The following is a 27,585-nucleotide window of genomic DNA, read 5'->3' on the forward strand; positions in this document are numbered from 1 at the left end:
ATTTCTTGTTAGTTCTGATTGGCTAGGACTCTCCAAACACATGATACTACCAAGTTGAAATGGTGAAGCCTAGGATGTGCTTCCTCTAAGGCATGTGAGAATCACAGTAAACTCCTGTCTCTATCCCTCTGGTCAGGGCCCTTGGCCTTTGTAACAAGCTGGTTTATGATATTTTTATGAGCCGACCAAGCCTGACTGGTCATAGCTTTGAAGAACAACGCGTTTGAACTTTAAATGAAATTTCCCCAGCTCTGTTCATGTTGGGCCTACAGCACAGTCTTAAGCATGTGTCTTAATAATAGACTGTACTTGATGCATTCTACTTACTATACGATGAAAAATTAATGTAGAATTAATTTAACTTCAAGTAGTCATTTATATAAATGGCCAGAAACAACCTGCTGTATTTTAATGCTAAGATTGCTTTGATTTTTCATCTTTCATTTCGCAGGGGAGCCATGAGGCTAATGCAGCTGAAAAGTATTTAACATGTACAGCCCACCAGTTATCTCTGCATGGGTCATGCTACATGACACTTGCCCCAGCCACGTCAAGTTATTAAAGAACCCTCCAGTGAAAATCAAGTTTTTAATCTTGTTAAAATATCCATGTGGTGTTAGACAATGCATCACAAGCAACATGCGCACTCTGTGTCATGGAATGGATGAGCATTTCTGGTTTGAAATGGCACTGATTCAAAGATAGCTGAAAATGGGTGTGTTCAGATAGCAAAGGTTTCTTACCTGGGGCCCCCATCTCTTGTATATTGAGATAAATGTGTACTGAACTTTTAAAGCATTAGGGCGTTTGTTTTCTTGCAAATAACTTAGATTTAACATAGATGAGTTTTTAAGGTTTTCATTGATGACTTGTTTGTGGAATCTATCTATAGACAACAGTAAGAACAATCAAGCTTGAGTTTTATCTGTGCTGAATTTTGTCCAGTATCATAGATAACAGTAGTCCACACATTAGCCTTGTAATCTTCTCCACGTGTGTCACTTTTGGCATCTCATGCTGAACCGAGCTCTCCTTTACAGGAACGGGTTGTTCTGCTGCAAACGGTCATCCTGAAAGGGGGAGAACCCTGCTGTATTGTTTGATCCTTGTGATATTTTGAGCAAAGAGTGTAACATCTGTTTTTTTAAAGGCTAAGCACCACTTAATGGACCTCCATGAATATTTCACATTATTTTAGTTACTGACATATATAAGTATGAATTAAAATGAAAATAGCAGCTTAATTTGCTTTAAAACTGACAATTTTATTAAATTGACGGAAAAACCCGAGCTCGCTACGGAAATTCTTGAACGCGACCGTGACGTCACTGGTGGACAACAGCTGAACAACGCCGCGGTAAAACACCGTTATGACTGACTGTAATGACAGTATCTAGCTAAATAACCAACATTATTCATGACAATAGCCTAGCAATAAGCTAAACTCAAATGTAGAGGTACCGTTATTCTTGTAAATGTGATCGAAGTCGAACTCGAATTCATCCGACACTATAAACCTCCGTAATGCAGCTACGTAGCCGAGTATAATCTGAGACACCGAGTTTAGCGAGTCAAGCTAACGTTAACTAACACCAACTAAAACAGGCGAAGTGAGTGTCCTTACCCTGTTTACCTCCATGTTACAGAGGCTCTTGAACACCTTTCGTTGGTGTCCTTACATGCCCATATTGTTGGAAAAGCGCCAGTGAAATGAGCTACAGATAACGGAGTGAGCGGATGGTCCTTTCCAAAGTGCCTTTGGAACATCGTTGCAAACGGGGGAATAACATGTTTTCTGAGTATCAATAAACACAATTTAGGAACTCAACTTCCACTGTATTTATTTGTTTGACACTTTCATATAGCTGGTGCTTAGCCTTTAAGACCCCAGAACTGTATTAACTTGTGGATAAGTGGTGAAATAGGTTCCATGTGTGTCTTTAACCTAGTACTTGGCTTGGCCAGAGTGCTGTGAACCCTTTTACCAAAACAGATGATAAGGATCTAAACATTCAGATAGCAGGTAATATTCACCCGTATGATTTTGATATGGTCAATATTATAATCAGACGCAGTAGAGATTTGTTCATTATAATGAAAAACAAGGCATTTCAAGGGTGTTGTGCTTTTAAAACCAGGAGCCAAACCAAACACCAATTGTTGACCTGCTGGTTCTAATCAAGACTTAATAATCAAAACTGTAGCTGCCACTGGCCTTCACACCTTTTATGCACTTCTGAAGTTCTGTGTGCAGTATGTGAGAGGGTTCACTGTGTACAGAGTTATTTATATTGCCATTGGGTAAGGGAGTTGTGAATTAGCTGATATCTCTTAATTAAAAATGGCTTTATAGACTTAGAATGGCTTTAGGCAGCGGCTGTTGAAGAAGTGGAGGTCTGATCTGTGGCGCTGTTAGAGCCGTGTACTTTTTTTGGAGGTTGGCTGCTGTTCTGAGTTTGATCCACCGTCTGTTTACGTAGTTTAATCATAGATTGAAGAGTATACAAACGTGGTGAACAAAGTCTGATTTTTTTTTTTCTCATTAGTCACGTTGTCCTCTGATCATGTGGATCCTGGGTGGAGTCTGTCAATGCTGGGAGCTGTTTGTGATCTTTAGGGAAGGAGTAATGGCTTGAGTCATTTAAAGGCCTTCTAGAAGGAACTCAAGAAACTCTTTCCTTCCAAACTAGCCGTGCTCTAGACGTCCAGGAAATCATTCATGAGTTTGTTTTATGTTAAAGCAGTATGTGTGTGTATCAATGTCAAACATTCATCTGGGTCAACCAACAACAACCTGGGGTGAATCACCTTATTTCACCTTATTGTTTCAGCAGAAAATCCATGTTCATCCTTCATGGTCCTAGGTAGGGCTGGGCCATTAATCGAAATCTACGTTCAGAACTTCTTATCAACATAATCTTGTCTATATCGATTATTTTTAATCTGTTATGTCCCCAATGTGTGTTCATGTACTGTCCCTTTAAAACCACGCTACCAAGCTGTAGTCACGTGATTCTGCCCCTATCTGCCACATGGAAGCAACCTAAACGATGAGGCCGACCAAGTGACTCGAGCGGCTCGTACCAAAGAAAAACACAGTCTGTGGTTTGGACGTGTTGTGTTTTGACTATAATTAAGACGACACTCAACAAAAAGAAGTCAAATGTAAACACTGAGAAAAAACTATTTCAGCCAAAGTACAGTCACACACCAAAAATAAACAGTGCTCAAAAAACAAGAGAGGAACAAGCTCCCAGCGCCATTAGAAAAAATATCACTACTTTAATAGTGGAGCTTATTTACAGCACAAGCCTCGTCATGAACTACGAGGGTCAAAAATACAAAAACAAAATAATTGTTCATTAATCGGAATCGTGGTAAAATGTGCAATTAATCGTGATATTGATTTGCGTTCATATCGCCCAGCACTAGTACCATCAGTTTATTATGTTTTTTAATATGATTAGATTGATGCTGATGGATTGACCAAAGCTTATTCAGTCACTTATTTGTTTATAGCAATGTATATCAATGTATATCTGGGCAAGCACCCAAAAGCCTGACTGGAATTTGATATTTCACTAGGTGCGTGTTTGTGTTTAAACATTTTTACATGTCTCTGCAAAATAAAAAAAAAAATAAAAAAAATACCCTGACTGTGTTAAGATTACAACGGGACGAGCAAGTTTCCTGAAATGCCCTGCAGCCAGAAGTGGCAATGCGAGCTCTTTCACTGCCCCCCACTGACGGATTTCATCCATCAACCACACTTCTTTCTGCTCAGCGTTTGAAATAATGAGGCGTTATTGTACGGGATCCGTGGTCCTCATTAAATTATCATGTAAGGGGTCTCATCCAGGGGTGTCCTAACTCAGGCGAGCCTCAGGGTTGTATTCACTGATGTTCTGCAGTCCTGCCTGCTGGCTCTGGGTTGGGAGCGTGCAGACGATTGCAAGTTTTTTAATTATTATTATTATTTTTTATTTATTTTATTACGTTTTTTCAAAACAGAAAGTAATTTTGCCTGTAGGTTTGTCACAGAAGGAGGGAAGAAAAACACCAACATTGTTAAAATAATAAATAATTCAATAATAAAAATTAAAACTCATTGGCATTGGTACCTTGATTAAATAAAATTAATCGAATTAATTAGAAGCTTTGTAATTAATGAATCAAAATTAATCACATTTTAATCACATTTCAATATTTAGTATGAGAAATATTAATTTAAGTTTGGTTGATGAATGAATCAACGAACATAAGCTTAAATTCAAAATCTTGTTTATTTTCCCACCAGTCTACTCCCAGTGAATTGGTCAGTGTGTCTGACGTGGACTTTGACATTTCGTTTCTGAACGTGAACCCTGACATGTGGTCGAGAGTTGACTGGCGACACTGTTTGCGTTACAGTAATCCCTCGCTACTTCACCGTTCATCTTTCGCGGATTCGCTACTTTGTGGGTTTTTTCAAGGGGGCTTTTTTTAATTATTATTTACATATATTAGACTAGGCCTGTAGGTGACAAAATATATCATTTACAAGTGTTTCTTACGTACAGTACATGTATTGTTCGTGTCCACATCTGAGTGAAATTTACTGACGCTAAATCACAGCTTAGGAATTACGCTATTAAAGAAACTGGTAGGATATCACATGTAGTTCCAGCTGAAAAACATTATAGAATGACTGTTTAATGCGAAGGGTGGGTTGTTAACAGCACAGGGAGGGTTTTAAAAGTCCAAATACTCATTAAATACATAAAAAAATCTTTCCTCTACTTCGCGGAAAATGTCTTGGAACGCATCCCCCTCGAAAAACGAGGGATCACTGTACTGTTAACGTTACTGACCTGCGCTAGCCCCAACATGTTTTGCGTTAAGGTGGTAACGAACGGTGAAAGTGCTCCTGTGATAAACAAACTCCTTCCTGCATAAAGTGCAAATAACAACATTTTTGTTTGTACGTCCATCTGGAAGTTTCTTGTATTTAAATTTCCCATCCACCAGCGTAGTCTCTTCCGTCATCTCCATGTTCATCACATTGTTCGTTGTTATAATTTGTATACCTAGAACCCATGCACTGAAAAACTTTCTATGGCTTAAAATGCGTAAAAAATTTTATTTCATTATTTTCCCCGTAATTAATTAATCGAAATTAACCTGTTAAAGACCCACCCCTAATAAATTCATTCATTATCTGTAACCGCTTATCCAAATTAAGGGCCGCGGCGGGTCCAGAGCCTACTTGGAATCATTGGGCGCAAGGCAGTAATACACCCTGGAGGGGGCGCCAGTCCTTCACAGGGCAACACAGACACACACATTCACTCACACCTACGGACACTTTTAAGTCGCCAATCCACCTACCAACGTGTGTTTTTGGACGCGGACACAGGGAGAACACACCAACTCCTCACAGACAGTCACCCGGAGCGGGAATCGAACCCACAACCTCCAGGCCCCTGGAGCTGTGTGACTGCGACACTACCTGCTGCACCACCGTGCCGCCCCTAATAAATACATATTCTCAAAATCAGTCTTATATACACATTTGTTATTAAGACATTTATAATTATTTGGGCAGTTAATGGTCTCCTGCAAATATATGGAGTGTAGTGGAGTGACAGACATTTGCGCAATGTCTGCGTACATCGTCCAGGCCTGTTTGCGGATTTGAGAGTTCTGAAAGTAGTTTAGTGTAATACTCTAACTTCACCTCCACTCCACCATTATGTGGCCTACTTTATCGTTCTCATACTTGACTAAGCTCTTGTTCTGACAGTGTCTGCTTCCTGAAGCATTTATCATTTTACATTAATTCACGCTTTTGGGATTGGAGCCATGTGCATGTTGGCGCTAGATCGGGTCAACGGTGCTGCCCTGACCACTCCGACACGGCCTGGAATTAACAATCAAGGTCATATCCATTAATTTCCTTTTGACCAGTAGTGCACTTCAACCCTTCTGAAGAATGAGTCTTTAGTCGAACCACTTCTGTTCACTGCCCTTGAATAATGCAGCTGTTTTAAATTACTTTTAGTTTCTGTAAAATATAGTTCCCATGTTTTTAAGGCTTGAACACTAAGTGTAATAATTAAACTGTCAGTGAGTAGAGGGTTGGGCTGGGTTCGCAGCACAAGGATATTTGGTTGGTTTGGATTGGTCTAGGGTTCTCTAACATTTTGGGTAAATGACCTCAAATAAACCCTATGCTGTTTGGTGGCACTGTTACATTTTCTGTTGCACTTTTTAATGGTGGTTTTCCGCAGTTTAAATGTATGCTGTGTTTTGTCATTTAACTTCAGCGCTATACTTTCAGTATGAGCTAAATCTCAGTTTTGTGGTTCCAAGTGTCATAATAAGGAAAAGCATTAAGACGATGAGGGGAAAAAAAGTGATTAACCTTTGACCACTTAAATAAGTGAACCAAATCAGATCAGTTTCTGCCATGATCACTATTCATGACCCTGACTCTGAGATCTTAAGTTCACAGGTTCTGTCTGCTTAGGTAAATTGAAAAATGGTGAATATTTCAGCCCTAGATTCACGTTCCCTGAGGGGACCTGATGCTGTCTTCTCGGATCAGGGTCCACTCATCTTTTTTGTGGTTTGTCTTGTAGGTGTGATAGTCCTTGCACAAAGCCAGAAATGTTCTTCTTGTCTGGAATAAAAACATGCCTGAACTAGCCCTGGCAGAAGCTTAGAGGATCTGCGGTTAGCGCTGCTGTCCTCTGATGTGCTCAGCTTTGATGTTCTGTAAGGCAATGATTGACAACCACCAACTCGTCTCACGATAAAACAAAAGTGACAGGAAAGATGTGTCTATTTATGGTGCTTTAAAAACATTGTGGTATTGATTTGTTGAAATGCAAGGGCAGTGGAGCTTTACCTCTGTGTGAACCTGAGGATTAATGTTATTGGCAATGAATAAATGTTAATTTTATATGTTTAAGATTGTTATAGGCTCAAATAAATTGTTCTTTGTTCTATTGCACGTATGTTATTATTATTATTATGGAAACTATATTAAATAAGAGTTTAAATAACACTTTATCGTTTATTTTCAGATAATCCATAGCTAACTTGGAATAAATTAAGAAATATATTATCTTGTAATTTTTGAGTGACAGAACCAAAGAATTTTAGGGAAAGAGAACTGAAATGTTTAATTGGAATTCCAGCCAATTTCAAAAATTCCTGCCAAATTCAGTGTTTGTAGTGTAAATAATATTAAGCAAAAAACAAACATTTATTTACTACTTAATACCACAAACGAACCACAAGTCTTATACAGGGGGTCCTCAACTTACGACGTTAATCCGTTCCTACGCAGCGTCGTAAACCGATATTTGGTTTGTACGGAAATAACATACTGTAAGCACTTATCCTATCCTAACACCTATCCTCCTCGGTCCCGAGCCGCGTAACCATGTATTCTTCCGCCGCGCACACCAAACACGAAGTTGACGTTACGACGTAAAACCACTTCGACGTAAAGTCGAAACAAGGCTTTATACAGTAAATGGGAGATGTGTCGTAACTATGAAACATCGTAACTTGGGACTGACGTAACCCGAGGACCACCTGTATATGCTTTTATATGTAATGTTAATAATAATAAAATAGTGGTAAACTGGAAGTACCAGATCCTTATCTGAAAACATGGAGCAAGGTCTCAGGCATCAGGCAGCGTGTATCTAATGCAGTAAATTTATTTGATTGCTTTTAGACGCCTTAAAAGGGACATAATCTACCACTTCTTTGCAAGTGAAGTCTAAAATAAACAGCCGTGACATGCTTTGATCAAAATACCACAAGGATCTAACACCACAGCCCTGTTCAAAATGGATGGTTTCAACACCTGTTTCTGTAAATAATAAGGAGCCACAGCTCAGTTTAGTGCAAGAACCCTGGAGAGAGGAGCAGTGAGCAGAAGCTCTTTTTTTAAGCATTTCTTCTTGGTTCTCTTTCTTTCGTGTTCTTGTTTTAAACATAAACAGGGATTTAAATTTTCTGAAATTAAGATGATTAATGAGGAGTTCATCTCTCTTGGCTGAAGATGAAGCATTAAATTAGATTTAGCTGTGATTGAAAACGGCGTAAACTGAGGTCTTTGTCTGAAATTCAAATACCTCCTCACTCCCTCTAAAGTGAAGTACACAAAAGTCATTAAACTACAGTGTACATGCAGCTAGCACTCGATTTCAGATTCCCACATATGGAGAAATATAAGCGATGCTGTATTAGAAATAATGCACTATTAAGATCTAGATTAAGTCATTTAATGACTAGCATTAAATGCACTATAAAGGGAGTATGTCCATCCTTAATATTGAGAGCCAACCAGTTCTGAAAAACTTGGCTTTAGTTGGTTAGTATTGGCACTGCTTGAGTCTGAATGTGGAAAAACACAGGAAGATGGGGGGGAAACATGGCAGCTATGTGTCACAGATCTTCCAGGAACAGCTTTTCATCGCTCCGCCGATCGTGTGGCATCCACTAACACTTTTTCTAAGAAAGCTGTTTCTAATACTTCAACCTGACCAGCTACTAATCTTGGGCTGTAAAATGTGCTTTCACATTCTGTGGCTGTCCAGTTTGCTGGTAGTCATGGTGATCTGCTTTGTGTGTGCGCATGTGTGTGTGTGTTTGTTCGCCTGCAGTGCTAGCTTAAGCCTTTCACCAGTGTAGAAACGTCCACAAGCGCTTGAAGGCTTCATCTCTCCCCTGACTGCGTAAGGAGTGCTTAATTAGAGGATTAAGTCCACTGCTCTTAGAACAACAACCGATCCAAATCCTGATCACCAGAGCACCGTGGAGAGGACTCGGAGTGCGCTCAAACAGCTCCGAACTATTGTTGCATGCTGGATTTAACATAATTGCACAGGAAGGACAATGTTGATGACCCATGCTGGTGTGTAAATGTTGAGATTTGGCTTTTCTGCAGTGGCCGCTCCCTCGTCCTCCTCGGCTCTTCACCGTTCAGGTAAGGAGCAGGAGTGTATGTTGTTACCGTGCTGTGACTCTCAGAGGTTTTGCTGCTGCTGTCGTGTTCAGCATTTGTCCTGTTCAAAGATACAACTCTCGGTTGTTTTACTGGTTGGAAAATGCCATTTCAGCTTTGCGTTATAGGATCACCTGTCAAACATTACCCCAGATGTCCATTAAAGTACATTCCAATGGAATCTAAAATGAGCTTAATAAGCTCTTGTGGAGGAACCAGACGTACTCCTGCGCTTGTCCCTGCAGTGGGTTAAAGGTTAACTTTGAAATAACCGAGGAAACATTCAGATGACTTCATTAGCATCATTAGTGACCGCACCACTTCGATTTATCAAGTAGGTTTTCTCGTTAAACTTCCAGCGGGTCCCGGAATCGTGAGAAATCAATAGCGAAGCCCCAAGGAGTCTGGCTGAGAGTGGAGCTTTATTTAGAAAGGTGTGAATCAGTGTCTACCACTCGGTTTGCACCCCCCTCTGACATGTGCTAGCCTAATCCTCCTCAGATGAGCCTGTGACAGATGGATGCTCCGGTTAATGTTCTGAAGAATTATCCCCTTTTTTTTGTTACGTGTGTGTGCTGAATGAACACTTTCACAGCACTGGCACTTTGCAAATTAATTTTCCTTTCAGTTCCTGTTACTACGAACACTGGCTGGTGTTTTCGTCTTTGGAAGTGGCTCACTCAAACTTGAGGTGATTCTCGGGTCATTTGGGGATTCGGAAAAGTGTGTTTAGACTCAAAAAAAGAAGTTGTGTCTATGCCTCCGTTGACAGATTACTTGGTTGTTTGATCTGCGTAGACGTAAACAACGTCTTGGTCTGAGTGTTTAAGGCATGCAGCATCGTAAACAGACAAGCAGTGCTGAATTTCCATTTTCCATTTTCTTTTCAGTGTCAGTTCAGTGCTAATATCAGCATTTGAACAGGGTTTTTTTGCTAAACACTTGTCAGTTCTGTTTATGTCTCTTGTATAATTCTATCTTGTCCGCTATGGACTAGTCAATAGACGCTCATAAAATGCGCTGGGAGTAACACTAGTTGGTACAGTTAGTGACGGCAGCTGTCTGTTTCTGGGTACCATTATCAGAAATATTATATCCTGAAATAACACACACATTTTGTTGTATCGATGGCTGTGTATTTCTTTCTGAGTAGTAGTAGTAGTTGGTGTGTGTGTGTGTGAGAGAGAGCGAGAGAGAGTGTAATGTAGTGATAATAGCCTGTTTTAGATGATTTTAAGTGAAAATAAGCTGCTGATAAATCACATTTTAATACCGCAATCAGGAAAATAATGAGGTGTAGTGTAGGACTGACCTAGTCTGCCATTGCTAGGCTTTCTAGGGAGGGGGGGGGGGTCCTCGCCCCTCCCTGCCATTGTATGTTTAGCTGAACCCATGTGTGCTTTTAGGTCCTTTACACCTTTATTTGCTACACATGGGAAAACATGGGAATTTCTTTTTTAATTCATCCGAGAACTTACATTTACGTTTCGGCATAGCTGCTCGAGATGAGGGAGGGTACAGGAGCTTTGCCTGACGTAAACAAGGACTACTCACGTGCAGACTGACCAATTAAATGTTTACAGAGAAGGTTATCGACCAATAACGGTAGCTCTACAGTCAGACCGTCCAATCAGAAGATTTTATGCTACTTCACCACGCCCCCTTCTCACTCAAGCGAACCAATCGGAGTAGGGGAGGGCGGGACTAGTTTGTGAATGAAGCGCTTCTCGAAGTTCTATGTAAACTCTAGAAAAACAAAATCCCAGACGTTTGTGAAATTCAGCCCGGGAATTTTTTTTTAAGTCTAAAAAAAGAACATGTCCGGGTAAAAGAGGACGTCTGGTGACATTTGCCACTTAAAATGGCCAAGAACCACCTACTACAGGACTGACAAGCATGAGGACTATTTTGGCATGACGTGTAAAGGAGGCAGCCTTTGATTCACGTCGGACCAGTACCAAAGCCAGTACAAAACGATACCCAGAAAGTGCGCATATGTAGATGTACAGAGAGCCAGAATCTGAGTTTTACATGTTTCAGGTTTCATTTTTTGCTTACTGTCCAGTACTTCAGTTTTCATTTTACTCATTACTCATACCACCTCTAAAAACTTTAGATGAACATTATTTTTCATCAATTTAAAGGTAATATTTATAAGTTTGAACCATAACTGTTACTTCAGTAACAACAAACATATACTTTGAAATCTTTTCAAAAGCTTGAAAGTTGTTTTATAAATGCACTCTTGAATATATTTTATTTCAGATGGGTGTAACTTGGTTGTTTCTCAGAGACAGATTAGAGCTAAGCCTAAATAAGATTTGCTCTGGTGATTCACCATTGGCCTTGCACCTAAGTCCAAGTCTAGACTGAAACTTTCTTGTTTATTTATTTTTATTTGAAGTTACACTTATTTGCAACCTTTCTAGTCACTCAAGGACATTCTACACTCATTCTCCATATGCCTTGTTCCACAAAGACCAGGACACCCAAGGGCCACTACAGAGCAGGAATTACTGGTGGCCTTTCAGTTTGTGTTGGGGTGGTTCGTGTGGATCAGACACTGCTATTTAAACACTACATTTATTTAACCACATCAGTGCTACTGCTGAACTGAGACTCGTGCACTAACAAAAATATCCAGCCAACAGTGCACTGTGGACAGCATCTTCTGACCACTGATGGACGGAAGACCAACACAAACACTGAAGCCACAGATTAGATGCTGTATCTACAAATGGGATCAACATGGTCCAGCCGCACTGCTGTGTCTGATCCACTCACTTGTGTCACTGCAGCGACTGCTCTGTGGTGGTCCTGTAAGGGTCCTGACCATTGAAGAATGGGCTGAAAATGGAAATGGATCCTAATTTAAACAATGCGTAAGGGGGAATAAAGCTAGCTGTTTCTGGCACTGGTTTGAATGCACTAGCAGCCGATGACTGGGGCAGTGCTGTTTAAAATATTACCCCATCGCTAACTTTAGAAACCAAGAGAAGGAGAAAAGAGGTTATTACATACATCCTCACACTCTGCATTTCTATCTGAGCTCTGTGAGCTGAGTGCAAATCAGCTGTGAACAGAGGCAAAGTTTCACGGTCCGCTCGAGATTCCCACAGATAAGACGACAGGAGAATTTTAAAAAGCAACTCTCACACACCCCCTTGTGCCTCCTCAGCAGGGAACGAAGACTTCCAGAGGGGTTGTAGATTTAGCTACCGAGATTGGCCAGTGGCCAGTATGTGAGTCTGTGCTGCTTAGGCACCTTTCTGAAAGGCTTAAGGATGTGAAAAGGCTAAGGATTTACACTTCAGGATTGTCCTGCCTCCTCCTTTGTTGTTTGATCATTGTGGCATTTTGACCAACACATGTCACACACATTTTATTAAAGCACGGTGGCGCAGCAGGTAGGTGTCGCAGTCACACAGCTTCAGGGGCCTGGAGGTTGTGGGTTCAAGTCCCGCTCCGGGTGACTGTCTGTGAGGAGTGTGGTGTGTTCTTGCTGTGTCTGCATGGGTTTCCTCTGGGTGACTCTCTGTGAGGAGTGTGGTGTGTTCTTCCTGTGTCTGCGTGGGTTTCCTCTGGGTGACTCTCTGTGAGGAGTATGGTGTGTTCTTCCTGTGTCTGCGTGGGTTTCCTCTGGGTGACTCTCTGTGAGGAGTATGGTGTGTTCTTCCTGTGTCTGCGTGGGTTTCCTCTGGGTGACTGTCTGTGAGGAGTGTGGTGTGTTCTCTCTGTGTCTGCGTGGATTTCCTCCGGGTGACTGTCTGTGAGGAGTTTGGTGTGTTCTCCCTGTGTCCGCGTGGGTTTCCTCCCACATGCCAAAAACACACATTGGTAGGTGGATTGGCGACTCAAGTGTCCATAGGTGTATGTGTGTGTCGCACTGTGAAGGACTGGTGCCCCCTCCAGGGTGTGTTCCTGCCTTGCACCCAATGATTTCAGGTAGGCTGAACTGGATAAGCGGTAACGGATAATGAATGAATGAACAGGTAAGGGTTATTTGGGTTTTTGTTTCTGGGACTCCTGCTAGTGTCATTTGTTTTTAAAGCTCTGTACTGAAATCAGTGGTGAGGGGGTGGTTCCTAGTTTCCTACCCTCCTCTAAAAGTTGCTGAGCCTAGAGTAGCAACTACATGGGGCTTTGTTCTCCCCATTACAGGTTGGGACTTGGCTGCATCATGAAAACTTTGTGGAAGTTCTCCTTTATTTGTAATGCAAGTTGACAATAATTGATTAATGTTTAATTACCAATTGTTGTGTGTCACAGTTTGCATCAGTCACACAGCGGCCATGCAGAGATGAGTTCCTAGAGCACAAATTTAAATCAAATTCATATAATTAATCTGGCTAAAATGTTACCTTCTAACTCGACGAGACTCCCTCACCTGTCAAATGCGATATTGACATTAAGCAGAGCGACAGTGAGGGGGTAATGCGATTATGGATGATTATGCTCGATGGGGATTATGCTGACAGTGTAGGTTTGAAGTAAGGAGCTATGGCATTTTTCGAGCCCAGATAGCCAGTCTTTAGCAAACAGAGACAAAAGATAACATTAAACGATCTGTGGCGTAGGCCCTTTATTCAGTGCCCTGTATACGCTAACAGCAGTATTTCCCCTCACTCTTTGAGTTACACAGTAACTAAGGTTATAAATGTAGGCCTCAGCTGAAAGCAGAGTGGAATAATTGAGCTGAGCAGAAAATAACATGCCTCTGGGATCCAAACGTGTGTGTGTGTGGTTATGGATTAGCAGTGTTCTAAGTTAGCATTGACCTGAACTACGCTTGCTGTATTTGTTGAATTCATTGTGCTTGAGAAGACCGTTCGAGCATCTGGAATATAAAGGAAGTGCACTTTGAGTATACCAAAATAATCTTGTAATATTTATATGTAAGAATATCACACCAAATGTAACTTCTGTTAAACAATGGCAATAATTTATGATAAACCTTATTAACCGTACTGACTTGATTATTCATTTGAAGGCTAAGCACCAGCGATATGAAAGTGTCAAACAAAGAAATACAGTGGAATTTGAGTTCCTAACTTGTGTTTATTGATAGTCAGAAAACATGTTATTTCTTACTAATTGAAGGAATAAGGTTTAAAAGACCGTTGTCCCCCCCCCCTCCAACGGTGTTGGGAAACTCTAATAGGCGTCTTGTCTGTGACGTAGACGGTGGACAACAACTCTAGAAGTTGCACTTAACTTAATGCAAAATGAGGAAAAGGTGTGTTGTTTTTGGCTGCAATCATTCAATGTACAGTGGGACATCTGTGAACAAATGGCCCAAAGATCCCCAAATATCCAGAAAATGGACTAAATTTATCCACTTTAAACGGGCACTTTGGAAAGGACCATCCGCTCACTCCGTTATCTGTAGCTCACTTCACTGGCGCTTTTCCAACAATATGGGCATGTAAGGACACCAACGAAAGGTGTTGAAGAGCCTCTGTAACATGGAGGTAAACAGGGTAAGGACACTCACTTCGCCTGTTTTAGTTGGTGTTAGTTAACGTTAGCTTGACTCGCTAAACTCGCTGGCTCAGATTATACTCGGCTACGTAGCTGCATTACGGAGGTTTATAGTGTCGGATGAATTCGAGTTCGACTTCGATCACATTTACAAGAATAACGGTACCTCTACATTTGAGTTTAGCTTATTGCTAGGCTATTGTCATGAATAATGTTGGTTATTTAGCTAGATACTGTCATTACACTCAGTCATAACGGTGTTTTACCGCGGCGTTGTTCAGCTGTTGTCCACCAGTGACGTCATGGTTGCGTTCAAGAATTTCCGTAGCGAGCTCGGATTTTTCCGTCAATTTAATAAAATTGTCAGCTGAATAAAATTAAGCTGCTATTTTCATTTTAATTCATACTCATATATGTTAGTAACTAAAATAATGTGAAATATTCATGGAGGTCCATTAAGTGGTGCTTAGCCTTTAACAGCAAGAGTAGCTTGCAAACCATTTTATAAAGGGTTTGTAACTTGGGTGATATATCTACATATGCTTTAGACAGGGATATAATTTTTTATACAGTGAGTTGTTCATCCTTCAGTCTGGAGCTCTTATAGAAAAACTTTACCAGTAATGACTTGGAGTTACAGACCCCTCACAATATCCAATCATGGTTATTTATGAACCTCTGTTTTATATGATAAAGAGCAGTTGTATAAAAGTCATTTGAAAATAAATAACATAAAACCACCTGAGTGTTTGAGGTAAAAGTCATGTCTGTAAATTTTAGTCATTGTGAAGTAGCTCATTAAATGTGTAGTGCTGTCATCTCATATCCCATCATGCTTCACTCAGGAGGTGTGAGCTGTGGATTATTGCAGATCCGTGTATGTGTATGTGTGTGTGTGTGTGTGTGTGTGTGTGTGTGTGTATTTAAATCTCCTTGCAAATCCTCTTTAATGTTCCATGCATTGAGAAACTGAGGAAAAAAAAAGAGCTTCTTCAAGGGGAGAAAACTGCTAGTTTACTCTTATCGCTCCCTGAGGGGCAGATCTCTATGCCCATCCACCTCAGCTTCATCACTGTCTCGAGCTGTACAGGATGTTATAAGCCTTCAGCAGCTAGGCAGGCCTGTGTACTTTTATAGCTCCGCACAGTATCCACTGCTCCTTTTTACAACAGATGAAAGGTTAGGTTTTGGGTCATTGTTGACATAGTTGGGCGGGTTAATGCTTTTCTATGTGGTAAAGATTTCCTTCGGTGTATGTGTTTATATAAAATCCATGTTTAGCCATTTACAAATCTTACAAATCCAGGTGTGGTCTGGGTCGTTGTCATTCAGTTGACAACAGTCCAGTGACGTTCAACACAATATGGATGTGAAGCCGTATCAGGCATCTGCTACGAGTAATAGCTCCATAATCCTGTTAGCCTGACATTCACTTGATAAGTAAACCTCTCTGTTCACCCTTAATACTGCACTTAAACATGGGGGGGAGATTATACTCAACCTGTGGGCTTATCATTTTCATGGAAGAGTCATGGCAATGGCTAATCGGTCTCTTGTCATGCTTGAACTACTTGGTCTTTGTTCCTCAGAAGTACAGGCTTGATGACTAGTTCGGCGTCCCAGTCTTTTGTGGAGGAAGTGGATGATTTTCTTTGACGTTAAACACAAAAGACTGCTGTGATTGGGGTTAGCAATAAAGCCTATGGCACAGGGGGTGGGTTTATAACCTTTTATTCAGGCTTACGTGACCCTGCTTTCAGACAATGAGCCTTTTTAGAACTAAATGTTCAAACTAGAGACTTTCAGCATCATTTTATATAATCGGTATATGGATATTAATATGGATATATGTATATGAGTATTATACATTGGTCCTGCAAACTCACTGGTTTCTCCTAAAGTAAGTGTTTTAGAATCACGTCATTGGCCACTGTGTTTGCACACAGGAATTTGTTAAACCAATCCGTGCCAGAGCAGAGAGTTGGGGGTTAGTGCTTCGCTAAAGGGCACTTCAGTCATGACCTGCCGGCTCTGGGGATTGAACCCGGTTACAAGCCCAGTTCCCTAACTACCAGGCCACGGCTACCCATGTTAATGTTTTCTCCTCAGTCTTTATTTTCTCTTAGCGCTAACATTAACACTCCACTTGGCTTCTGTTTATAGGGAAAGGTCTGCTTAATAAAATGAGCTTAGCTGATAAAGCTATCAGCAGGGCATTGTTTATTTACGTTATCGCATTCATATTCACAATAACGAAGCTGGAGAACTCCCGAATGCTTCCTACCCAGAGTCTGTGAGTGCAAACCTGGACAGGGCACCAGTCCATCACCTGTAGTGCCATGGTGATGCTTTAATAATGGATGGTTTACCAGAGTCTGCTGTGTTTGGCCTGAATGTTAGAGAAGTGGGCTTAGGACAGAATGTCCCTGGTACAGTTTGTTCAACAGGCAGGAAAAAGGGGATGTGAGGAGCTACAGATGGATTAAGTGCAGCATCAGTGATGACAATAAAAAGCTCATTTAAATGTTGTTGTCGGACATGGCAAAGAACTACCGGCTTTTACAGTTATGGTCTGTTTTACTGTGTATGTTTAGGGGTAGATGATTTATTATTATTTTTTTTTATTAATTAAAAATAGAAGGACAAATTTGAATGTATAAAGGATAGTTCACTTAGATGTAATCCAAATTCTGCTGTATCTTCATGTTTATTTTTGCTATTGGCCTCAGTAGATCTGTATATTATGTCATCTTTCCAAAAATAATACACTAGGGCATTCCTAACTGGCATCATGGTAGTACTGGTGCTCCAGTGTCCTTTTCTGTCATAATTTAACAGAGCAGTTTAATGGAACTTCTTCAGAAACAACGCAGTCAACATCAGCCTTTTGTACATTTTGAGTCCCGAGTTGTGCAGCATGTGAACAGTGCCGCAGTCAATGTAATGGATGGGTCTTTTCATCACACGGTTTATAGTCGCCATAGTAACCCCACAAAGGCTCAGTCACGTTTTTTTAAAGCTCCTTCTCTCCCTCTCTTTGTAGTAGTACAACCACACACACGTACACAAGCGTAACTCTTCTGGAGTTAAACTGGACCCCGTCAGTTATGTGATGGTGGTGAGATCTTGTCTCCACTTAAGTGTTAGTAGATTGAAACTGTGTGTCCTGAACCAAGGTTTGGGATGCACTTTATCGAGTAATGCTTTAGAACAACACAAAGAATGTATTAGAATTTCACGATGCACTGTTGTTGTTTTTGTTTCTTCTTCTGCTCATTTGTTTTTCATAAGCATGGGCCTTGAGGATTTCAGTGGTAAATGTGTGACCACAGTGTGCCAGGCTAAAGATCCACAGCCTACCTGGAATCATTGGCACCCTGAAGGAGGTGCCAGTCCTTCACAGGGCAACACACACACTCACACCTTTGAGTCAACAATCCACCTACCAACGTGTGTTTTTAGACAGTGGGAGGAAACCGGAGCACCCGGAGGAAACCCACGCGGACACAGAGAGAACACACCACACTCCTCACAGACAGTCACCCGGAGGAAACCCACGCGGACACGGGGAGAACACACCACACTCCTCACAGACAGTCACCCGGAGGAAACCCACGCGGACACGGAGAAAACACACCACGCTCCTCACAGACAGTCACCCGGAGAGGGACTCGAATCCACAACCTCCAGGTCCCTGGAGCTGTGTGACTGCCACACTAACCTGCTGCGCCACCATGCTGCCCTTGGGCTGTGAAAATGAATGTAAAATTTAAACCTAATTACAGGCATGACAAATATTTTGGGCTCTACCCATTTCAAAGAGAACTGGGAGAAGGATTAGCTTTTAATATGGATGTATTTCCAGTCATCGGGTTTTCTGTTGGTACTGGAAGAACATCAGAAATGTGGTCATCTCTCTTATTAAGCCGCAGCAAAATGAGAATAGTTTAAATTTACTGGAGTTACGTTTTGCATATCAGATCTAGAATAACTGCATTTCATTCATTCATTCATTCATTGATTTCATGGAGCTCACTGCACCAAATGATGCCTGGAACTTAACCAGAGTCTGTGTGTAATGCAGTTCTGTCTGACAGAGCGTGAAGTATATTATGAGTACTATTATCCTGCGCTTTAGATACTCGACATTGGTTTTCTCCTTCTGAACCTCTTTCACATTTGGAGACCGAGCATGTGCTGCATTTGCATAAGCATCATACACAGTAGCACGACATTAGAGATGCAAAGTACTGCAGGTCTTGGCGAGGCAGTGATGAGATATTTCCACTTGATAAAAATGCTTCTCATTAGTCAAAGTCAGAGCCAGGATTGCAGATGTTTGACCTGTTGGTAGACGGTGATTAGTAATGGCTTCTGTGGGATCTGCAGTAATTGCTTTGCGATGAGAATCTGATGGTAATTAGATGGTCGTTGTGTCATTGTTTTGGTCAGTCTGATGTAGTGGTGCCATGACCCGCCGAATAAAGGTGAGTGGCTACTTCATCAATCTTTCAGCATCCTCTATCAGCATGTACTAGCCAGGTGTTTCTCTCTCTCTCTCTTGCTCTTTCACTTCCTCTGGCCTTTCACCATGTCACACAGCTATCTGCAGAGCACTGATGCCAGGAGCTATCATGTGTTAAACTCTCATTAGTTGCTGAAAGGCTCTGCATTCAAACAAATGACAAGTATTGATGGTTCTGTTCAACCGTGGTGGTGTAGGAGTGCACCCTGTACTGTTAGACAGCCACTTTCTCACAGTCAGTGCAATGTCAAAAGTGATGTTTGAATAAAAAATATAATCAGCTTGATTTTGGCTGCATTACATGTTCTAATCAGTAGTGGTGCACTGAAAAGCTTATCGGCTGTTTTTCTCCTATTTTGCTGATCAGAATTTCATTACAGCCCTAACTTTAAGCCACCCGTTAAGTTGCTGTTAAAACTCTAGGTCAGTTCAGTCTGAGAAGCTGTCTTACTTGTACTTTCCATTATTAAGTCTTTTTAGAAATGAGTCGGTGGCAAATCGGAAGCTGCGCTCAATTTATACTCAATTATTGTTGTTCATTCACATAGATTTCTTTTACAGTAACCTAGTGTTGAAAGACATTAATTTTACCCACTGACAAAGCCAGTAGCACTGTTTGGGCACCCAGCCTCACATGAGTGGAACCAGTGACCTCTGGATGATCAAGACTGTAATTTTAATCAGATCTCTTAAAGCATTTTAAGAGCACCACTGTACTTTCTGAAGGAAACGGAACATAAGAATACATTAGTTCAAATATGTGATTAGTATTTGATGAAGCTGGTTTATTGGTTAGAGGAATACTCATTAGTTGTAGCCACAGTAATTAAAGGCATTGTTTTTCTGATTGAGTTTTCTAATTCAGTTTGCGAAATGGTTAGTGTCAGTATGAGAGCTCACAGAATGACCCATTCACCAAACTTGGAAACTTTGCTTCGCCTCCAAATGGTGCACCTGGTAGAAGAGCTGCATAGCGATAGCTCTGTACCGCTGGGATTAAAAATTCAGCTCCTCAGAGAACGTAATTGTCAGTGCTCTCACAGTGCTCAGTCGTTCCCACAAGGCTGAGCAATGTACTTGCCAACTGGATGACTGAACGATCCCACGACAGACAAGTGGTTAAGCCTCCTCTGTGCTCAATGAGCAGCTTAAAACAATACTCTGTGGCTAGAGCTTGGAAAGTAACAGTGCCAGGCTTCGCATCTGAAGGAGTAGATGCAACTCCCGTCAGAAGTAACTTGTGGTGTGGATGGATCTTAAGAAAAACGAGGATGCACAAATGAGGGAATTGTGGGATGAAGCTGATATGTGATTTCATGGCACTATATAAACCTATATTTGCATTACAGAGATATTAAAGCTTAGTCTGGACACATTTCTTCTTTAAAGGCTAAGCACCACTAAATGGACCTCCATGAATATTTCACATTATTGTAGTTACTGACAGATATAAGTATGAATTAAAATGAAAATAGCAGCTTAATTTGCTTTAAAACTGACAATTTTATTAAATTGACGGAAAACTACGGACACTATAAATATTTGGGATCTTTGGGCCATTTGTGCACAGATGTCCCACTGTACATTGAATGATTGCAGCCAAAAACAACACACTTTTCCCAACACCGTTTGGGGGGGGGCAACGGTCTTTTAAACCTTATTCCTTGAATTAGTAAGAAATAACATGTTTTCTGACTTTCAATAAACACAAGTTAGGAACTCAGATTCCACTGTATTTATTTATTTGACACTTTCATATCGCTGGTGCTTAACTTTTAAGGAACAAAACTGTGCCGGTAGGGACATAAATAACCAGCCTCTAGAGTTTCTGTACATTTTTAACCAGTGTTGTACTAACTTTGTAGTTCATATCTGAGTAGAACAGAGCATGACATCCCTAAACTCCAGAAGGACAACTACAGGAGGATTGTAAGTGTTTTAACTAACTAACAAAATCACCCCACCTCAATTCAAATTCTCAGCTTGGAAACACAGTTGGAACGCCAGATTAGACATTGATGAAGACTGGCTCATATGAGCACCTAGTTTGTAGACCGATCTGAAGAGAGGAATTATCTCATGTTCGCTGTGTTTCTACCAAAACATTAATTGTTTCATAAAGAGTATATGTTCCTGTGGATAACTGAATGGAGTGTTGAAAGAAGGTGTTTGTAAGTTCATCTTGGCCTAGTCTCGCATTGCCAGACTCCACAGAGGCAGAAGGAGGCAGTCTTTATGATTCACGTCGGAGCAGAGAGCCAATCAGAGTGCAGTCAGCAGAATCCTGACACTGCGGCCAGGTTAGTGCACTGAAAGTATCAGACTCTCCATCAACTTGTGTCTGAGACTAATCTTGACCTGGATCACCGTCACTTGGCTGGAGGCTGTGCTGACGTGGCTCTAGCAGATTCTCATTCAAGGATTGGTTTGTTGGTCCTGTGGAGCCAGATCCTCTTTAATGACATCACTGTGCTGCAGAGTGACTGCAAAGCTGTGCTAGAAAAAGAGTAAGCATCGAATTGTGGTAGATTTGCTCCATTAAAGTTCAGTACAAATGCAGTTTGTCAGTGCAGATGAGGAACAGTACCAGCAGCTGAAAATGTACAAATGTTTGGGATATCTTTCTATGCTCATAATTACCTAATGTTTACTAGGTGTACAAAACAATCTGGGGCTGAGTATTTGCAGCGACTTTTCAATGTCAAACTCAGCTTACGATAAAACATTTAATGTTGGACTGTATTGATTTTGGCCATGAGAGACAACAGATCCTAACGGCAGAGTCCATAACAGAATTATTCAACAAAGCGAAAGCATCTGCACGTGTAGAATTCCTGTGAGTAACGAAACTTAAGCAACACATGATGAACTTAAGTTTCTGTGGTAATTCAGTGAATAAAAACTTACAGACAAGTTGAACTTTAGCCACTGACAAATAACTGGGGTTTTTTTTCTTTCCCCCTCAAACACACCATTCCACCTTAAAAGCACATTTCTCCACAATCATAGATGCTCCCTTTAGGTCTGTTTCAAATTTTAAAGCAGCTTACTTAAAGGCTAAGCACCACTTAATGGACCTCCATGATTATTTTAGTTACTGACATATATAAGTATGAATTAAAATGATAATAGCAGCTTAATTTGTTTTAAAACTGACAATTTTATTAAATTGACGGAAAAACCCGAGCTCGCTACGGAAATTCTTGAACGCGACCGTGACGTCACTGGTGGACAACAGCTGAAAAATGCCATGGTAAAACATCATTATGACTGACTGTTATGACAGTATCTAGCTAAATAACCAACATTATTCATGACAATAGTCTAGCAATAAGCTACACTCAAATTTAGAGGTACCGTTATTCTTGTAAATGTGATCGAAGTCGAACTCGAATTCATCCGACACTATAAACCTCCGTAACGCAGCTACGTAGCCGAGTATAATCTGAGCCACCGAGTTTAGCGAGTCAAGCTAACGTTAACTAACACCAACTAAAACAGGCGAAGTGAGTGTCCTTACCCTGTTTACCTCCATGTTACAGAGGCTCTTGAACACCTTTCGTTGGTGTCCTTACATGCCCATATTGTTGGAAAAGCGCCAGTGAAATGAGCTACAGATAACGGAGTGAGCGGATGGTCCTTTCCAAAGTGCCCGTTTAAAGTTGACAAATTTAGTCCATTTTCTGGATATTTGGGGATCTTTGGGCCATTTGTTCACAGATGTCCCACTGTACATTGAATGATTGCAGCCAAAAACAACACACCTTTTCGTCATTTTGCATTAAGTTAAGTGCAACTTCTAGAGTTGTTGTCCACCATCTACGTCACAGGCAAGACGCCTATTAGAGTTTCCCAACACCGTTGGGGGGGGGGACCAACGGTCTTTTAAACCTTATTCCTTCAATTAGTAAGAAATAACATGTTTTCTGACTATCAATAAACACAAGTTAGGAACTCAAATTCCACTGTATTTATTTGTTTGACACTTTCATATCGCTGGTGCTTGGCCTTTAATAGTATTATACTAACCTCACAGGAGCACAGGAAAGCCCAGAGGCTGAGTTAATTTGGTTGACTGTTGAGTAAACTTGTAAGTAACAATCACCACATTTTTCTGAACTTTTAAAGAACAATGTGGAATACAAAAAAATGTAACTAAGAAAGGTGCAAGTGTGGCTTAGTTTCTAAAGTCCTGCATGTTCAGTGCACTAGAAAGTTTTGCCACCGCCCCTAATTTCTGTATTCAGTGTTGTGCACAACAGCGTGTGTCTGATTAATGGATCTCGTGGAGACCCGGATACAATCTCTCCCTATTTACACCAAGCTCAATTATTCACTATTGGCACTGGTTGAATTACAGAAAGGTGAAAGGCACACTCTGGGGCAGACGAGAAATCTCCTGGTACGTCAGAATGTCCCCCTTGCATGTTGATCCTGGAGCTTAGGTCAAAGTGCTAAGCTGCCCTCCGCTATGCTTTGACTGACAGGTGACTGTTGGAGGTGTTACAGGCGAATTCATCTGTTTATGGTGATTGCTTCCTGTTTTATTTCTAACTGTTTGTTCATGTCTGTAATGGAGGATCAGCTGGTTTAGTCTTTTGGACTTAGTTACTGAGTAAACTTTGATTTGTTAATCTTTGATTATTGCTAGGGAGGGTTTGGAGGCGGTGACTGTGGGCTTGTGTGGAGATAGACTGCTATAAATAGACTGTAAAGGCACTTCTCCGTGGTTTTAACTGTTAAAATAAGATTGTAAAAAAGGAGGGACATCAGCTATAAATCAGTACAGAAAGAAATTCATCACATGCCTGAAATATGAGGAAGCAGCACATTGTTTGATGTATTGTGATGAGACTCCTCCATTGTGTGGCTCAGCGTGGTAGACGCTAATGCTAGATTTGAATATTTATCTCTGCTGATGGAAATGAGCGGCTCTCAGCAGAGGTTGAGTGCTGCTGTTGCCTTTGATGCAATGATTTGCTTTTATTCCTGCTCAAACCAAAAGGCACAAATGTTGTGTTTCGGCCGCTCGATTTACAGTATAAAGAGCAAAGTTTACAATCTGCTGATTGACTCAGTTCAAGACACAAGCTTTTCATGTACAGAGGCTGAGGGTTTGTGTTCCCTGAAGTGACTTGTTTAGTCTGATCAGGTAGAGCTCTCACTTCAGAGGACTCAAATCCAAGCTCTGTCCTTGAATAATTCCAGTTATTCATCTTGGGACTGAAATGTAACAAGCGCAGCACACTCAGCCTTTTTGAAACCTTGTTGTTGTTGTTGTTTTATTATTAAAAAATATATATATAATATATTTAGATACATATACTTATTCTCCTGTTCATGAGGCTCCTGTATGTGTCAGTAATAATGGTTGGATAATGGGACGCTGTAGTCTCATGTATCTAAGTGATGTTATGGCAAAGACTGCAGAGCTGGTTCATGTGGGGGTGAAACTTCCTGCTTCAGTAAGAAAAGAACAGTGGAAAAAAAGAGAAAAGTAAAGCATAGCCATGGGAAAAGTAATCACAGAGCGGAGAGACTGTACGTTTGTGTACGGATATAAAATGGCTCTAGTATTTAAACCCACAGAGGCTCCTCCACAGCTTATTAATACTTCTTTCTCCCCTCAGAGTATTGTGTCCTGATTAACTTGCGCTGGCAGAGCTTTCGAAGTTTCATCAAGAAAATTTCATCTGTTATCATTTATTTGTTTTATTTATTAGGGTTTTAACTTATTCGTTTCTCTCCACAGTGATTAATAGCTGTGAGTAATACAAACCATGTTTAATTTAAATACAGTTACATGGTCAAAATACATGTTCCGGTGAATTGTGACTAGACCCTGTTAAAGGGGGTCTATGCAGGTCGTAGGGTTTAATGCACAGAGATATCAGGATTAGTTCAGTATCAGCAGATGTTGTTGTTCTTCTTTTGGCTGCCACACAGCAGACCACCCTCCAACTAAGCCAACAATCCGCACTGTAGACTTGGCACAGGATGCCCTTCATGACAACAACCCTCCCATTTCACCTGGGCTTGGGACAAGCAACAGGAACACACAAGCACAGCCCTAGTCTTCATGCAGACATTGACCCAAGGTGAAGCCTTAACCTTGGTCCCCAAGGCACTTGAGCTGTGTTGCATAGTGCCATTGGACCACCCTAACTATGGACAGATAATAGCTTTAAAAAATAGTAGCTGACTATTCTTTACAACAAAGTGTTACAGATCATTCATTCATTGGTGAATTCAATAATTCAATATGTGAAAATTCTCAGTTTTTCTGATTGACTTTCTGGCTGTAACCAACTGGTTGGAGATGAAAATATTCTCAAGTGAAAGAGTAAACAAAAATTGTATATTAATATATATTATATATTACAGTGGAACCTCTACCTACGAACTTGATCCGTTCCGTGACCCGGTTCGTAAGTGGAAAAGTTCGTTTCTCGAGTCAATTTTCGCCATTTAAAATAATGGAAAAGCAATTAATGCGTTCCAGCCCCCACCCCGAGAGTCACCCTTTTTGCACTGATGTTTACAACACTCTCAAATTAGTAAAAAAATACGAAAAATAAAAAAGAAATACAGTGGTAACAGTAATAAAAAAGAAATAATAAAGTTTTAAGTGGTTACACATCGCTACCGTGAAGACGTGACGACTGGCTGGAGGAGTAACACAGGCACTGGCTGTGTGACGGGAGGTGGGGGGGGGTGGGTGGTGGAATAACGGAGAGTAGACGGGTGAATGTGGGGAGACGAAGTGTAGCTATTTATGCTAATGCTAAATTGCTAAAGCTACAATTTGCTAATCTTAAAAGCTCACTCAAGTCTGGGCGCTGGGAGACTCGCCTATTGGGGTCAGTGGCCATTTCCAGACGCCGGCTCGGCGGAACCTCGGGTTCGTTTCTAGAGTCGTGGTTCGTTGGTGGAGGCAAAAAATATTCAAATATGCCGGTTCGTATCTTGGAAAGTTCGTTAGTATAGGTGTTCGTTAGTAGAGGTTCCACTGTATATATTAATAATAAATTTAGGATTTTAATCCGAATAATCTAAATGTGACACAGCCCAGACACATGCATACTACACATCTGTATTTCTGTATGTCTTATAGCAAAATCTTCTGTGTTTTTGAGGTTTGAGTAAATGTGCTCAGTGTTAGGCTTTTTTTTTAATACTTTACATAATACCAAATAGTTTACCGTTTAATTAGATCCATGATTCTTCCTATTGTTTGGCTGTTGTATGCATGCCTCTCTGTTGTATATATGCATTTGACCATTCACTACTCACTAGCTACATTGGTTCTTGTCTAACTAGATCTAATCAGATATAACACAGCCCAGTAAGAGAAGATAATCACATGTACATCTGCAGTATAATTGAGCATGTCCTGCTCAGCACCTTTTCAGCTGTGATCTTATCAACGTTCACAGCAGGCCTAGGCCTAATGGCCACTTCACTTAAAGTCAACATAATGCAGTTACCAAATGACTAAAGGGCTATGTTTGAGCAGACAAATATCTCGACATTAGATACTGTAGACAAACGTATCTGATTCTCTGATGTGATAATGCAAAAATTCTCAAGGAACAAAAACATCTTACTACAGATATAATGCTGTGTAACTGTCAGAGCGTGATCAAGGCTGTTTACGCAAAACAGGCAGGTAAGGAAGAAAGTCTCCCAGTGTCCACGTGCGTTTCCTCCGGGTGCTCCGATTTCCTCCCACGGTCCAGAAACACACGTTGGCAGTGTGTCCACAGGTGTGTGTGTGTGAGTGAATGTTTGTATGTGTGGTGCCCTGCCATGGACTGGTGCCCCCTTCAGGGCATGTTCCCGCCTTGCACCCAGTGATTCCGGGTAGGCTCCTGACCCACCATGACCCTGAACTGGATAAGTGGTTACAGACAATTAATAAAAGGGAAAAAAAGAGAAGAAAGTGCTTATACTGTTGTTTCTACAGAATTATTTAACAATGGAAAAATGAGAGTATTCTAAAGCATAATGAAGGCAAATGGTAAAGCTGTATTATACACTGAGTAAGGCCTAATAGAAAAGCAAGTCCATAAGACTCCAGTAAACAATTAACCCATGTCTGGCCACATCCAAAAAGGTTTCTTCCTTCAGGAAAATGTGGCAGCCCTTGTGAAGTTTCTTCACATTGCTTTGTATATAATGATGTCATTTACTATCTAGGTCTTTAGTTCATCTGTAGTTCACACTTGTATTCTACCATCCCTGCTCCATCACTCACTGGTCCTGACCTTGCTCCTGGAAAAAGACGTCTGCTGATTGATTGACAGGGTCTGCCCTTGATAACTGAGTCCATATTATAATTAGCTGACTTATCCCCTGGCTCTGCTCTCCTGTGTCTCGGTTGACAGTACGTCCAGCACTTGCTATGAGCCTTTCCTCTAATGCTGTTCTTGCCTCTGGTCAATTGCTCGATTTTTGCCTGACCCATATATAAGCAGCATGTGGCACCTCCTGGATTGAGCTCTCACCTCCTGCAGTGCACAGGAAGCCGAAAGTAGCTTAAGCCTCCTTCACCTATTTTAGCTTGGCCTTGACG

At 41.0% G+C, this 27,585-nt stretch overlaps 1 protein-coding gene across 5 annotated transcripts in view; it reads left to right on the forward strand.

Moving 5' to 3' along the window:
* Positions 1-27,585, forward strand: part of eps8a (EGFR pathway substrate 8a, signaling adaptor) — a 68,771-nt gene that overhangs the window by 10,727 nt on the left and 30,459 nt on the right. The window contains exon 1 of one of the 5 annotated variants that reach the window (XM_066667219.1): positions 8,733-8,986. The exons of the other annotated variants lie outside the window; for them this stretch is intronic. The gene's annotated coding sequence lies outside the window, so the exon portion shown is untranslated. Of the gene's footprint in view, positions 1-8,732; positions 8,987-27,585 lie in introns of those variants that run through there. 5 annotated transcript variants of the gene reach the window in all.

The sequence above is a fragment of the Hoplias malabaricus genome, chromosome 4 (assembly GCF_029633855.1).
Source record: "Hoplias malabaricus isolate fHopMal1 chromosome 4, fHopMal1.hap1, whole genome shotgun sequence".
Classification (NCBI taxonomy): domain Eukaryota; kingdom Metazoa; phylum Chordata; class Actinopteri; order Characiformes; family Erythrinidae; genus Hoplias; species Hoplias malabaricus.